The sequence below is a fragment of the Ranitomeya imitator genome, chromosome 2 (genome assembly GCF_032444005.1).
Source record: "Ranitomeya imitator isolate aRanImi1 chromosome 2, aRanImi1.pri, whole genome shotgun sequence".
NCBI lineage: Eukaryota > Metazoa > Chordata > Amphibia > Anura > Dendrobatidae > Ranitomeya > Ranitomeya imitator.
Window position 1 is genome coordinate 348703015 of NC_091283.1, and position 14491 is coordinate 348717505.

Consider the following 14491-nt stretch of genomic DNA (forward strand, 5'->3'; position numbering starts at 1 on the left):
CCCCAGATGGGGGTTGTGCTCATAGCCCAACACCGTGCAGGACACTTGGCAATTGCCACAGAACACCAGGATTCGCAAATTCGCCACTGGCGCCCTGTGCTCTTCACAGATGAAAGCAGGTTCACACTGAGCACATGTGAGACGTGACAGTCTGGAGATGCCATGGAGAGCTAACTGCTGCCTGCAAGCATCCTTCAGCATGACCAGTTTGGCAGTGGGTCAGTAATGGTGTGTGGTGGCATTTCTTTGGAGAGCCGCACAACCCTCCATGCGCTTGCCAGAGGTTGCCTTACTGCCATTAGGTACCGAGATTAGTTCCTCAAACCCCTTGAGACCATATGCTGGTTCGGTTGGCCCTGGGTTCCTCCTAATGCAGGACAATGCCAGACCTCATGTGGCTGGAGTGCGTCAGCAGTTCCTGCAAGATGAAGTTATTGAAGCTATGGACTGGCCCGCCCATTCCCCAGACCTGAATCCGATTGAGCACATCTGGGACATAATGTCGTGCTCCATCCACCAACGTCACGTTGCACCACAGACTGTCCAGGAGTTGACGGATGCTTTAGTCCAGGTCTTCAGGAGTTCAGGTACCACAGTGATGTTGCCTTCCTCTCGGGGAGGGTAATGTCATGCCTGAAGACAGAGGGGATCCCTTTTGATAGGTTCCCTATATCCATCCTGGTCTGGAGGAGTTAGTTTAGTCTGAGAGACACGAGAGAGTGAGGGAGCAGAGGAGTGATTAGGAGCTTGAGGAGGGCCCCTCAGAGCTGAAGCGCAGAGGTCGGGTAACCGGGAGCCTGAGGTCATGTTCTCCAAGACACATGGCAGAACCGGAGAGCATAGGACTATACGTAAATTGCCCACACCACACCTGAGGTACAGCAGCATTCTAGAGTCTGGAGTCACAGTGCAAAGAGACCCCAGAGGAACAGCTCAAGCTGCCTACCATGCAGGCACTGTCCCAGGACAGGAGAGAACAAGGACCTTGTTAGGACACTACAGGCAGCATGGCAATAATAGAACAGCGCAAAGTGGAAGACTCCCAAACCGACCTGTCAAGGGGGTTTCCACCGGTCTTCAGGCTGCCTGGACTCCATCTATACCTGTTGCCTGTACCCTGGACTGTGGCCTGCTACCATCAGTAAACCAGGTAAAGACTGCAACCCTGTGTCCTTCGTTTATTTACTGGCAACCCATTATCCTTGCCCACTACACTGGGAGCCCTGGGGACCCCGCTTCACCTGTGGGAAGCGTCACCATCTTGCTGCAGTAATATAACCCCAGAGGACCCCTTTAAGCAGTGTCGGTCACCTCTGACCGAGAACAACAGGTGGCGTCACGAATATAGACTTTATTCACCAAACCTTTAAAAGACTATAACCCTTTTACTCCCAGGGCAAGGACAGGGGTCTGTTATGATCTGGTGGCCTAGGAGAAGCATGAGACGTACTCTGGAGAAGGTGGTACCTGTACTGACCGCAGTCCCTGAACTTAACACCGCAACTAGAAGCAGCCGTGGGATGTACCTAAGTCTCCCTAGACACCTCGACACAGCCTGAGGACTAAATACCCCTAAAGATAGAAACGGGAAAACTATCTTGCCTCAGAGAAAATCCCCAAAGGATAGACAGCCCCCCACAAATATTGACTGTGAGAAGAGAGGGAAATGACATACGCAGACTGAAATCAGGATTTAGCATAGGAAGAAAGTATAGGACAGAGTACTATGCGGTCAGTATTAAAACACTAGAAAATATCCACCACAGACCATACAAAATCTCCACATCTGACTAAAGACATGGATGGTATATCTGCATCTCCAGAGATACAGCTTGGCTGAATAAATCCTTACACAGACCAAGCTGGACAAGACAAAACATATAAATGCACTGAACTATAAGGCCCACAGCATGTGGACAGCAAAAACAAAGCCAGAACTTATCTTTGTTGAAATGAACAGCAAAAACAGGAGAGACCAGGCAGGATGTGAATCCTCCAAAAACAATGGACAACTGGCACTGACTAAAGAAGCAAGCAAGACTAAATAGCCCAGTCCAGAGCACTAAGTGGACCCACCTGATAAATGCTGCGATCCAAAGACAGCAGCACTACCACTCATAACCACCGGAGGGAGCCCAAGAGCAGAATTCACAACAGTACCCCCCCTTGAGGAGAGGTCACCGAACCCTCACCAGAGCCCCCAGGCCGATCAGAACGAGCCAAATGAAAGGCACAAACCAAATCGTCAGCATGAACATCGGAGGCAACAACCTAAGAATTATCTTCCTGGCCATAACCATCCCATTTGACAAGATACTGAAGCTTCCTCCTCGAAAAACGAGAATCCAAAATCTTCTCAACCACATACTCCAACTCCCCATCAATCAACACCGGGGCCGGAGGATCAACAGAGGGGATAACGGGCATCACATATTTCCGCAACAAAGATCTATGGAAAACATTATGGATGGAAAAAGAGGCTGGAAGGGCCAAACGAAAAGACACAGGATTGATAATCTCAGAAATCCTATAAGGACCAATAAACCGAGGCTTGAACTTAGGGGAAGAAACCTTCATAGGAACATGATGGGAAGACAACCAGACCAAATCCCCAACCCGAAGCCGGGAACCAACACACCGACGATGGTTAGCAAAACGCTGAGCTTCCTCCTGAGACAACACCAAATTGTCCACCACATGAGCCCAAATTTGCTGCAACCTGTCAACCACAGAATCCACACCAGGACAATCAGAAGGCTCAACCTGCCCTGAAGAAAAACGAGGATGAAAACCAAAATTACAAAAAAAGGCGAAAACAAGGTAGCAGAACTAGCCCGATTATTAAGGGCAAACTCGGCCAATGGCAAGAAAGCCACCCAATCATCCTGATCAGCAGACACAAAGCATCTCAAATAAGTTTCCAAAGTCTGATTAGTTCGCTCGGTTTGGCCATTTGTCTGAGGATGAAATGCGGAAGAAAAAGACAAATCAATGCCCAGCCTAGCACAAAAGGCCCGCCAAAACCTAGAAACAAACTGGGAACCTCTATCGGACACAATATTCTCCGGAATGCCATGCAAACGAACCACATGCTGAAAAAACAACGGAACCAAATCAGAAGAGGAAGGTAATTTAGGCAAAGGTACCAAATGAACCATCTTAGAAAACCGGTCCCAAACCACCCAGATAACCGACATCCTCTGGGAAACTGGAAGATCTGAAATAAAATCCATAGAAATATGCGTCCAAGGCCTCTCAGGGACCGGCAAAGGCAAAAGCAACCCACTAGCGCGGGAACAGCAAGGCTTGGCCCGCGCACAAGTCCCACAGGACTGCACAAAAGAACGCACATCCCGCGACAAAGAAGGCCACCAAAAGGATCTACCAACCAAATCTCTGGTACCAAAAATCCCAGGATGGCCAGCCAACACAGAACAATGAACCTCAGAAATCACTTTACTAGTCCATCTATCAGGAACAAACAGTTTCCCCACTGGACAGCGGTCAGGTTTATTAGCCTGAAATTCCTGAAGAACCCGTTGTAAATCAGGGGAGATGGCAGAAAGAATCACCCCTTCCTTCAGAATGCCGACCGGCTCAAGGACCCCCGGGGAATCAGGCAAAAAACTCCTAGAGAGGGCATCAGCCTTAACATTCTTAGAACCCGAAAGATACGAGACCACAAAATCAAAACGGGAGAAAAACAGGGACCATCGAGCCTGTCTAGGATTCAACCATTTGGCAGACTCGAGGTAAATCAGATTCTTATGATCGGTCAGGACCACAATACGGTGCTTGGCCCCCTCAAGCCAATGTCGCCACTCCTCAAATGCCCACTTCATAGCCAACAACTCCCGATTGCCGACATCATAATTGTGTTCCGCAGGCGAAAACTTCCGAGAAAAGAAGGCACAAGGTTTCATCAAGGAACCCTCAGAATTCCTCTGAGACAAAACGGCCCCTGCCCCAATCTCAGACGCGTCAACCTCAACCTGAAATGGAAGAGAAACATCCGGCTGACGCAACACAGGGGCAGAAGTAAATCGGCGTTTAAGCTCCTGAAAGGTAGAAACAGCCGCGGAGGAACAATTCGTCACATCAGCGCCCTCCTTCGTCAAATCGGTCAGGGGTTTAACCACACTGGAGAAGTTGGCAATGAAACGGCAATAAAAATTAGCAAAGCCCAAAAATTTCTGAAGGCTCTTCACAGATGTGGGCTGAATCCAATCATGAATGGCCTGAACCTTAACCGGATCCATTTCTATAGATGAGGGAGAAAAAATGAAGCCCAAAAAAGAAACCTTCTGCACTCCAAAGAGACACTTAGACCCCTTCACAAATAAAGCATTTTCCCGAAGGATCTGAAATACCATCCTGACCTGTTTCACATGAGACTCCCAATCATCGGAAAAAATCAAAATATCATCCAAATATACAATCATGAATTTATCAAGATAACTCCGAAAGATATCATGCATGAAGGACTGGAACACAGATGGAGCATTAGAGAGCCCGAATGGCATCACAAGGTATTCAAAATGGCCTTCGGGCGTATTAAATCCATTTTTCCATTGGTCACCCTGCTTAATACGAGCAAGATTATATGCCCCTCGAAGGTCAATCTTAGTAAACCAACTAGCCCCTTTAATCCTAGCAAACAAATCAGAAAGCAAAGGCAAAGGGTATTGAAATTTGACCGTGATTTTATTCAAAAGGCGATAATCAATACAGGGTCTCAAGGAGCCATCCTTCTTGGCAACAAAAAAAAAACCTGCTCCCAATGGTGAAGAAGATGGCCGAATATGCCCTTTCTCCAAAGACTCCTTAATATAGCTCCGCATGGCGGTATGTTCTGGCACAGATAGGTTGAAAGGTCGCCCCTTAGGGAACTTAAAACCTGGAATCAAGTCAATAGCACAATCACAGTCCCTATGCGGTGGAAGGGAACTGGATTTGGGCTCATCGAATACATCCTGGAAATCTGACAAAAACTCAGGAATTTCAGACGAGGGGGAAGAGGAAATTGATATCAAAGGAACGTGACCATGCACCCCCTGACAACCCCAACTAGTCACAGACATAGATTTCCAATCTAACACCGGATTATGTACTTGTAACCATGGAAAACCCAGCACAATAGCATCATGCAAATTATGCAACACCAGAAAACGACAATCTTCCTGATGGGCTGGCGCCATGCACATGTGTTGTGAATTCTGTTGTCGAACTCCCTCCTGTGGTCGTGAATGGTACTTCGGCGAGTTCTGTCCATGGACTTCCTCTGGTGGCTGTGAGTGAAGCTGCTGCTTCTGAGGTTCCTTGCACAGGTGATGTGGTTTATCCTTTGGTTGGCTGCTCTATTTAACTCCACTCAGATCGTTAAGCCATGCCAGCTGTCAATGTTCCTGCATTGGTTCAGTTCACTCTTGGATCTTTCTGGTGACCTGTCTTCTCCAGCAGAAGCTAAGTTCCTGATAGTTATTATTTGTTCTTTGTTTCCTTGTCCAGCTGGTTATCATGATTTTGTCTTGCTAGTTGGAAGCTCTGGGATGCAGAGTGGCACCTCCGCACCGTGAGTCAGTGCGGAGGTCTTTTTTGCACACTCTGCGTGGTCTTTTGTAGTTTTTGTGCTGACCGCAAAGATACCTTTCCTATCCTCTGTCTGTTTAGTCTGTTTAGTAAGTCTGGCCTCCCTTTACTGAAAACCTGTTTCATTTCTGCGTTTGTGACTTCATCTTTACTCACAGTCAATATATGTGGGGGGCTGCCTTTTCCTTTGGGGAATTTTCTCTGAGGCAAGGTAGGCTTTATTTTCTATCTATAGGGCTAGCTAACTCTTAGGCTGTGAAGAGGCGTCTAGGGAGGGTCAGGAACGCTCCACGGCTATTTTTAGTTGCTGTGATAGGATTAGGGCTTGCGGTCAGCAGAGCTCCCACATCCCAGAGCTTGTCCTGTGTGAGTTTAACTATCAGGTCGTGCCGGGTGCTCCTAACCACCAGGTCATAACACACATGGTCAGCTGTGTCCAAAACTGAGGTTTATTTATAGCCAACGGTGTAGCATCAATGCCCCTTAAAGGAATAGGGTTCTGCAAAGGCTGCAAGGGGAAACCACAACGTCTGGCAAATTCTAAGTCCATTAAGTTCACAGCGGCGCCTGAATCCACAAATGCCATGACAGAAAATGACGATAATGAGCAGATCAAGGTCACAGATAACAGAAATTTAGGCTGTACAGTACTGATGGTAACAGAACCAGCGATTCTCTTTGTACGCTTAGGGCAATCAGAAATAACATGAGCAGAATCGCCGCAGTAAAAACACAACCTATTCTGAAGCCTGAATCCTTGTCGTTCAGCTCTAGACAAAATCCTATCACACTGCATAGGCTCAGGACTCCGCTCGGAGGACAACGCCACAGTTTGCACAACTCTGCGCTCGCGCAAGCGCCGATCAATCTGAATGGCCAGAGACATAGAATCTCTCAGACCAGTGTTATGAACTGGTGGTTTAGGAGCAACATGGGACGAGCTCGGAAGGAGGTGGTACCTGTACTGACCGCAGTTCCTAAGCTCAACACAACACTAGAAGTAGCCGTGGGATGTTCCTGTCACTCCCTAGACACCTCGTCACAGCCTGAGAACTAACTACCCCTAAAGATAGAAACAGGAAAGCTATCTTGCCTCAGAGAAAATCCCCAAAGAATAGATAGCCCCCCACAAGTAATGACTGTGAGTGGAGAGGGAAAAGACATACATAGAATGAAACCAGGATGTAGCAAAGGAGGCCAGTCTAGCTAGATAGATAGGACAGGACAGAATACTGTGCGGTCAGTATTAAAAACTACAAAAATCCACACAGAGTTTACAAAAATCTCCACACCTGACTAAAGGTGTGGAGGGTAAATCTGTTTCCCAGAGCTTCCAGCTTAACTGAATAAATCCATACTGACAAGCTGGACAAAACATAGAATGCACAGAACAATTAAGTCCACAACATGTGGACAGAAAAGAGCAAAGCCAGGACTTATCTTTGCTGAACTGGTCAGGATATCAGGGAAATCGAAGCAGAGATGTGAATCCAACCAGGAACCATTGACAAGTGGCACTGGCTGAAGGGAAGAGCCAGGCATAAAAGCCGAGCAGAAAGACAATCAGTGGAAGCAGCTGCAGACTGCTAAATCCAAGGAGCAGCCATTCCACTTAAAACCACCGGAGGGAGCCCAAGAGCAGAACTCACAAAAGTGCCACTTACAACCACCGGAGGGAGCCCAAGAGCAGAATTCACAACAGACCAGCAGGCGTGGGGAACCCCACCATAACATCTTTAACGGATTCAGACAGGCCCTTTCTGAAAATTGCCGCCAAGGCATCCTCATTCCATTTAGTCAACACAAACCATTTTCTAAATTTCTGGCAATACGATTTTGCCGCTTCTTGACCCTGACACAGGGCCAACAAGGTCTTCTCTGCATGAGCCACTGAATTAGGTTCATCATACAATAACCCTAGCGCCTGAAAAAAGGTGTCTACATTAAGCAAAGCAGGATTCCCAGATTCCAGGGAAAATGCCCAATCCTGAGGATCACCAAGCAGCAGGGAAATAACAATCTTAACCTGCTGAATGGGATCACCAGAAGAACGGGGTTTCAGAGCAAAAACAGTTTACAGTTATTTTTAAAGCTCAAAAATTTGGACCTGTCCCCAAAAAACAAATCAGGAGTAGGAATTCTAGGCTCTAAAACAGGAGTCTGAATGATATAATCGGAAATACCCTGTACTCTAGCAGCAAGTTGGTCCACACGAGAAACCAATTCCTGAACCTCCATGCCAGCGCCCAACTCCTGAGCCACCCACAGGAAAAGAGGGAAGGAAAGACACAACAGACTACAGAAAAAAAAATGACTCAGCACTTTTCTTCCCTTCTTCTGAGATGCGTTTAACTCATTGTTGGCCAGTTGTACTGTTATGATCTGGTGGCCTAGGAGCAGCATGAGACGTACTCTGGAGAAGGTGGTACCTGTACTGACCGCAGACCCTGAACTTAACACCGCAACTAGAAGCAGCCGTGGGATGTACCTAACTCTCCCTAGACACCTCGACACAGCCTGAGGACTAAATACCCCTAAAGATAAAAATGGGAAAACTATCTTGCCTCAGAGAAAATCCCCAAAGGATAGACAGCCCCCCACAAATATTGACTGTGAGAGGAGAGGGAAATGACATACGCAGACTGAAATCAGGATTTAGCATAGGAGGCCATTCTAGCTAGAAAGAAAGTATAGGACAGAGTACTATGCGGTCAGTATTAAAACACTAGAAAATATCCACCACAGACCATACAAAATCTCCACATCTGACTAAAAACATGGAGGGTATATCTGCATCTCCAGAGATACAGCTTGGCTGAATAAATCCTTACACAGACCAAGCTGAACAAGACAAAACATATAAATGCACTGAACTATAAGGCCCACAGCATGTGGACAGCAAAAACAAAGCCAGAACTTATCTTTGTTGAAATGAACAGCAAAAACAGGAGAGACCAGGCAGGATGTGAATGCTCCAAAAACAATGAACAACTGGCACTGACTAAAGAAACAAGCAAGACTAAATAGCCCAGTCCAGAGCACTAAGTGGACCCACCTGATAAATTCTGTGATCCAAAGACAGTAGCACTACCACTCATAACCACCGGAGGGAGCCCAAGAGCAGAATTCACAACAGGGGTCGCAGCCGTGACATCCCCTTTAATTGCGACCGGACTCGGTACCGAGTACCCCAAGCCCTGGCGGGTGACTCAGATCCCTCAAGAGACCATCCACCGCCTCATTAGGAGCATGCCCGGGCATTGTACAGTAGGGAGGTCATACAGGCACGTGGAGGCCACACACAATACTGAGCATGTTTTCCTTGTCATGAGGCATTTCCACTGAAGTTGGATCAGCCTGTAATTTGATTTTCCACTTTGATTTTGAGTATCATTCCAAATCTAGACCTCCATGGGATATTCATTTTGATTTACATTGATAATTGTTATGTTTTATTGTTCTGAACACATTCCACTATGCAATGAATAAACATTTGCAACTGGAATATTTCATTCAGAGATATCTAGGATGTGGTATTTTAGTGTTCGCTTAACTTTTTTGAACAGTGTATATCTTTCCTGAATTGTTAACAGTGATCATGTGGTTTGTTGAGTGCACATTTGCAATCTTAAATATGTCAGTTCCACTACCCAAAAACTGAAATCTAGAATAAGAGAACACTTCTAAAATATTGAAGAATCCACAGATAGAAACATATCACACGTCTCCAGACATTTTGTGGAGTCATAATCGTAGTATAGTAGGTTTTTGTGCATATGCCATTGAACATATACCTAGACATATTAAAGCTGGTAATCACACAGGTGCGGTCCGCAATAAAGAAGAGTATTGGATTTTCTCTATCCCCATGATGGCACCACGGAGAGAGGGGTCCGCCCCCAGGGACAGGAAACCTACAGATGAAAAAGGGCGTACCTCTCTCCCACATCAGTTGGTTTCCTGTCCCTGACGGGGAACCTACAGCGACGTACCTGAAGGATTCTTCGTGGGATTCCAGGGTGCTGGCCTGTCGGTTCCTGACAGGGGGCGCCCTGTCACGGCTGTGTCCAGCAGGTTTTCTCCCCCCTTTTCTTCCGACCCTGAGGCACCACCACGAGGGTCGGCGGGCCCTACGGGTGAGTGTTGCAGGGGAAGGCAGTGAAGAGGTTCGAGCCTGCCTTCCCCAGAGAAAAAAAAAAAAAAAGGGGGAGGAAAGAGGCAGGTGACGGCGGTCACCATTACAGCCTCTGCACCGCTAATCGGTGCATGGGGGTAGCGGCGGCTACACTACCATCATCAGGAACGCTGGAGCACGCATAAGCGCCGCATGTCACCGCTGAACCGCCACCCAAACCGGAAGTACGGGCGGGGGCAGAACGTTAGAACGCGCGCACAGGCGTCCCCAATAATATCTTCCCTATAGGACGCCTGTGCCGCGAACCGGAAGTGACGCGCGCGCATGCGCAGATGACCGCTTCTACCGGCGGCAAGTTTAAAAACAGCGTTCTCTGTAGAGGAAACGTGGAAAACCCTCTCTTTTGGCAAACGCAGTTCGGAGCCACTATGAGCGGTAAAGAACCACAAGAGGCACAGGAATGTGCACAATCATCACCTGAGCAAGTACTGCGTCCGCGCTCACAACATCAGCGCAAGGGGAACGCTTCATCCCAGCAACGCAGCAGCAGCGGACGCTCAGGGTCACAACGCAGCCGAGTCTCTGGGGGAAATACACGGCCGGCGACGAATCCAGTGGATACAGTCCCGAGGCCAGAGACGGTATCTCTTAGTCGTAAGGGGTGAGTGATCTACGTGAAAGTAGTAATGTAATACGAGATTACTTTTTCTCCTAGGGAAGGAAATGTACAGGCAAATCAAAGCACAAAGTGTGTGCGATATGTTTGGAAGAGCTACCTTCCTCATGGGAAAAAAAGCTATGCGGGTCCTGTATAGAAAAAACCATCCAGGAGGAATCTCCGGCGTTCGCGTCAGACCTGAAAACTCTAATAAAAAATCAAGTGGAAAGTGCCCTCAAAGGCATTAAAATTCCGAAGAAAAAACATAGATCAGGTCATAAGTCTCCCGAGTCCAGTATAGACGAATCAGAAAACGAGACATCTGACTCTAATGATTCATCGACATCCGAGACCTCCTCACTATCATCAGAGGGGGGACGCAGTTGCTTCCCCATCGAGGAGACAGACGCATTGGTAAAGGCCATCAGAACAACTATGGGTTTGGTAGACGAACGCCCTAAAAGAACAGCACAGGACATAATGTTCAGCGGACTAGAACAAAAGAAAAGAAGAGTATTTCCAATAAATGAGAAAATTCATTCTTTGGTCAAGAAAGAATGGAAGAAACCGGATAAAAAAGTTCTCTTGACCCCCAAGAGAAAGTACCCGTTCGATGACCCAGCCTGCTAATCCTGGAGCAAGGCACCCAAACTGGATGTGGCCATAGCAAAAGCCTCTAAAAAGTTCGCTCTGCCCTTCGAGGACATGGGCACTCTAAAGGATCCAATGGACAAAAAGGCAGACACCTTCTTAAAAAACTCCTGGGAAGCGGCAGGAGGGGGTCTAAAGCCAGCCATCGCAGCCACCTGCACGGCCCGTGCTCTAATGGTATGGCTTGAGCATTTGGATTCTCAACTAAAAGAGAAAGTCCCAAGAGAGACAATACAAAAGTCAGTGTCCATGATGAAAGGGGCAGCAGTTTTTCTGGCGGACGCTTCGGTGGACTCAGCAAGATTATCAGCCAGGTCGGCTTCTTTCTCAAACGCCGCAAGACGCGCCCTGTGGCTAAAGTGCTGGCCGGGGGACCTGCAGACAAAGACCAAGTTTTGCTCAATACCTTGCAAAGGTGAATTCCTGTTTGGGTCAATGTTGGACGACATCCTCGACAAAGCAGGAGATAAAAAGAAATCTTTTCCCGGGTTCCCCAACCAGTCATATAGGCGCTCCTTTCGGAACAGAAAGTTCATGCGCAGAAGACCTCCAAAAGGAAATAAAGACGGATGGGAAGACAGAAGAAACAAAAACAGGGGCTTCTTGTTCAACAAACCCCCCCCCTCCAGATAATAAAAAATCCCAATAAAGGTTCTCCCCGGGTCGGAGGGAGACTAACCGAGTTTCTTCCAGCCTGGGAAAGAATTTCAAACAGTCCTTGGATTCTAGGTATTATACGAGAAGGCCTCAAATTCAAATTTCGTGTTCCTCCCGGCAACTCCTTCATGGTAACGCCTCAAAAACAATCACTCGAACAGTCAGCGCTCCAGAAGGAGATTCTGAGCCTAATCCAGAAAGACGTATTGCACGAAGTTCCATACCAGGAAAGAGGCACGGGTTTCTATTCTCCTCTCTTCCTCCGCAAAAAACCGGACGGATCGTACAGAACGATCATAAATCTCAAAAAACTAAACAGTTTCCTGGAGATACAACATTTCAAAATGGAGACAATAAAATCTTGCGTGAGAATACTCTTTCCTTGGTGTTTCATGACTGTTCTAGATTTACGAGACGCATATTACCATGTGCCCATCCACAGAGATTACCAAAAATATCTCAGACTGGCAGTGAATATCCAGGGGGAAGTAAAACACTTCCAATTCCGGGCTCTCCCCTTCGGGATAGCTATCGCTCCTCGGGTATTCACAAAAATAATGTCGGAGGTAATGGCTCACATACGGGAACAGAATATCTTAATAGTTCCCTATCTAGACGACCTTCTCGTGGTAGGGAACTCATTTCAACACTGCGGACAACCAGGTAGTGGTTGCATATCTAAACCACCAAGGGGGAACCAGGTGTCGAGCTCTGATGGAGGTAACCCAATCCATCTTCCACATAGCGGAACACAGTCTAAAGTCCTTGACAGCTCTCCACTTAAAAGGCTCCGAAAACCAAACTGCAGACTTCCTGAGCAGAACATGCTTAAAGCAGGGAGAGTGGGAGCTAAACCAATCGGTCTTCGATCAGATCGTGAATCTCTGGGGCCTACCAGTAATAGGCCTATTCGCGAACAGTCAAAACCGCAAAGTAAAAACATTCTGCTCAATCGATCCCCGGGGGAACCCTGTAGCTCTAGACGCATTGACAATTCCTTGGAACTATCACCTTGCCTATGCGTTCCCTCCAATGTCACTTATCCCCTTAGTGCTGACGAAAATTCGGGAGGAGGGGACTACAGTGATACTAATGGCGCCATTCTGGCCCCGCAGAATATGGTTTTCTTGGCTAAGAAAAATGTCCGTATCAAGTCCATGGGTTCTACCAGACACTCCGAAACTTCTGTCCCAGGGTCCAGTATTTCACCCCAATGTAAAAAGTTTACACATGACAGCGTGGCTTTTGAAAGGAGGTTACTAAGGGACAAAGGATTCTCTCCTAACTTGGTGTCCACTCTATTACAGAGTAGAAAACCCGTAACCACTAGAATATATGGAAAAGTGTGGAAAAAATTCATATCAGTATCAGGGGCAGACCCGTCCAGGGAAATTCCTATAGGGAAAGTCCTTGAATTTTTACAGAAAGGTCTGGAAAGAGGTTTGGCTACAAGCACTCTAAAGGTTCAGGTAGCAGCCTTGGCAGCATTGTATAATTATGATCTGGCCAGAAATCGTTGGGTCATGCAATTTATTAAAGCCTCATCTAGGTCCAGACCAATTCCCCTCCACAACTCTCCCCCATGGGATCTAAACCTCGTACTAAACGCTCTAACCAAACCTCCCTTCGAGCCCCTGACAGAAGTTCCTTTAAAGGTCTTATCTCTAAAAACTACACTCCTAGTGGCCCTAACCTCAGCTCGTCGTGTCAGCGATATACAAGCGTTATCTTCATGCCCGCCCTTTACTCAGATACTTGATGACAGAGTCATTCTAAAAACTGACCCGGCTTATCTCCCTAAAATAGCGTCACAGTTTCACAGAACGCAAGACATTTCTTTACCCTCCTTTTGTCCCAACCCTAAAAATGAGGGGGAAAAAACACTGCATACCCTAGATGTAAAAAGATGTCTGATCCAATATCTATCAGCCACTAGGGAGTGCAGGAAGGATAGGGCTCTGTTTGTCTACTTCCAGGGTCCACGCAAAGGACAAAAAGCGTCGAAAGCCACGTTAGCAAGATGGATAAGAGACGCCATCGCCCTATCCTACTCATCCTGTGGGACAGCCATTCCAGAGAACATAAAAGCTCATTCGACCAGAGCAGTGGCATCATCCTGGGCAGAGAGAGCTGGCGCTTCAATACAACAGATATGTAGAGCGGCCACTTGGTCTTCCCAGTCTACATTTTTCAAGCATTACCGCTTAGACTTGACCTCCTCTGATCCTAACTTTGGGCGAAGGGTTCTAGAGGCAGTGGTCCCTCCCTAATAGTTCTATCTATTCAAATCTCTCCGTGGTGCCATCATGGGGATAGAGAAAATGGTAGTTACCTGCCGATAACGGTATTTCTCTGATCCCATGATGGCACCCGTATATTCCCTCCCTTTTCACACACAGGTGTGCACTTGATAATGTACTAGTAATTAATTTTAGTCACGGTGCCTCTGTTAAGTTAAATAGGTTAAGTTTAATTTGTGCAAATATTGAGTTGCAGCTGAAGTTCTGTATAAGGCTCTGTAATCCAACTGATGTGGGAGAGAGGTACGCCCTTTTTCATCTGTAGGTTTCCTGTCCCTGGGGGCGGACCCCTCTCTCCGTGGTGCCATCATGGGATCAGAGAAATACCGTTATCGGCAGGTAACTACCATTTTTTCTTTGAATACTTACGTTCTATTAGGAGGACTGAACCTCAGACATGAAGTGATGCTGCATTATTAGATTTTTGGATTGCTTTTTTATCTTTGCATTACCATATTTGCCTTTTTGTACAATTTTTTTTTCTTTATTATTGTTCTGCAA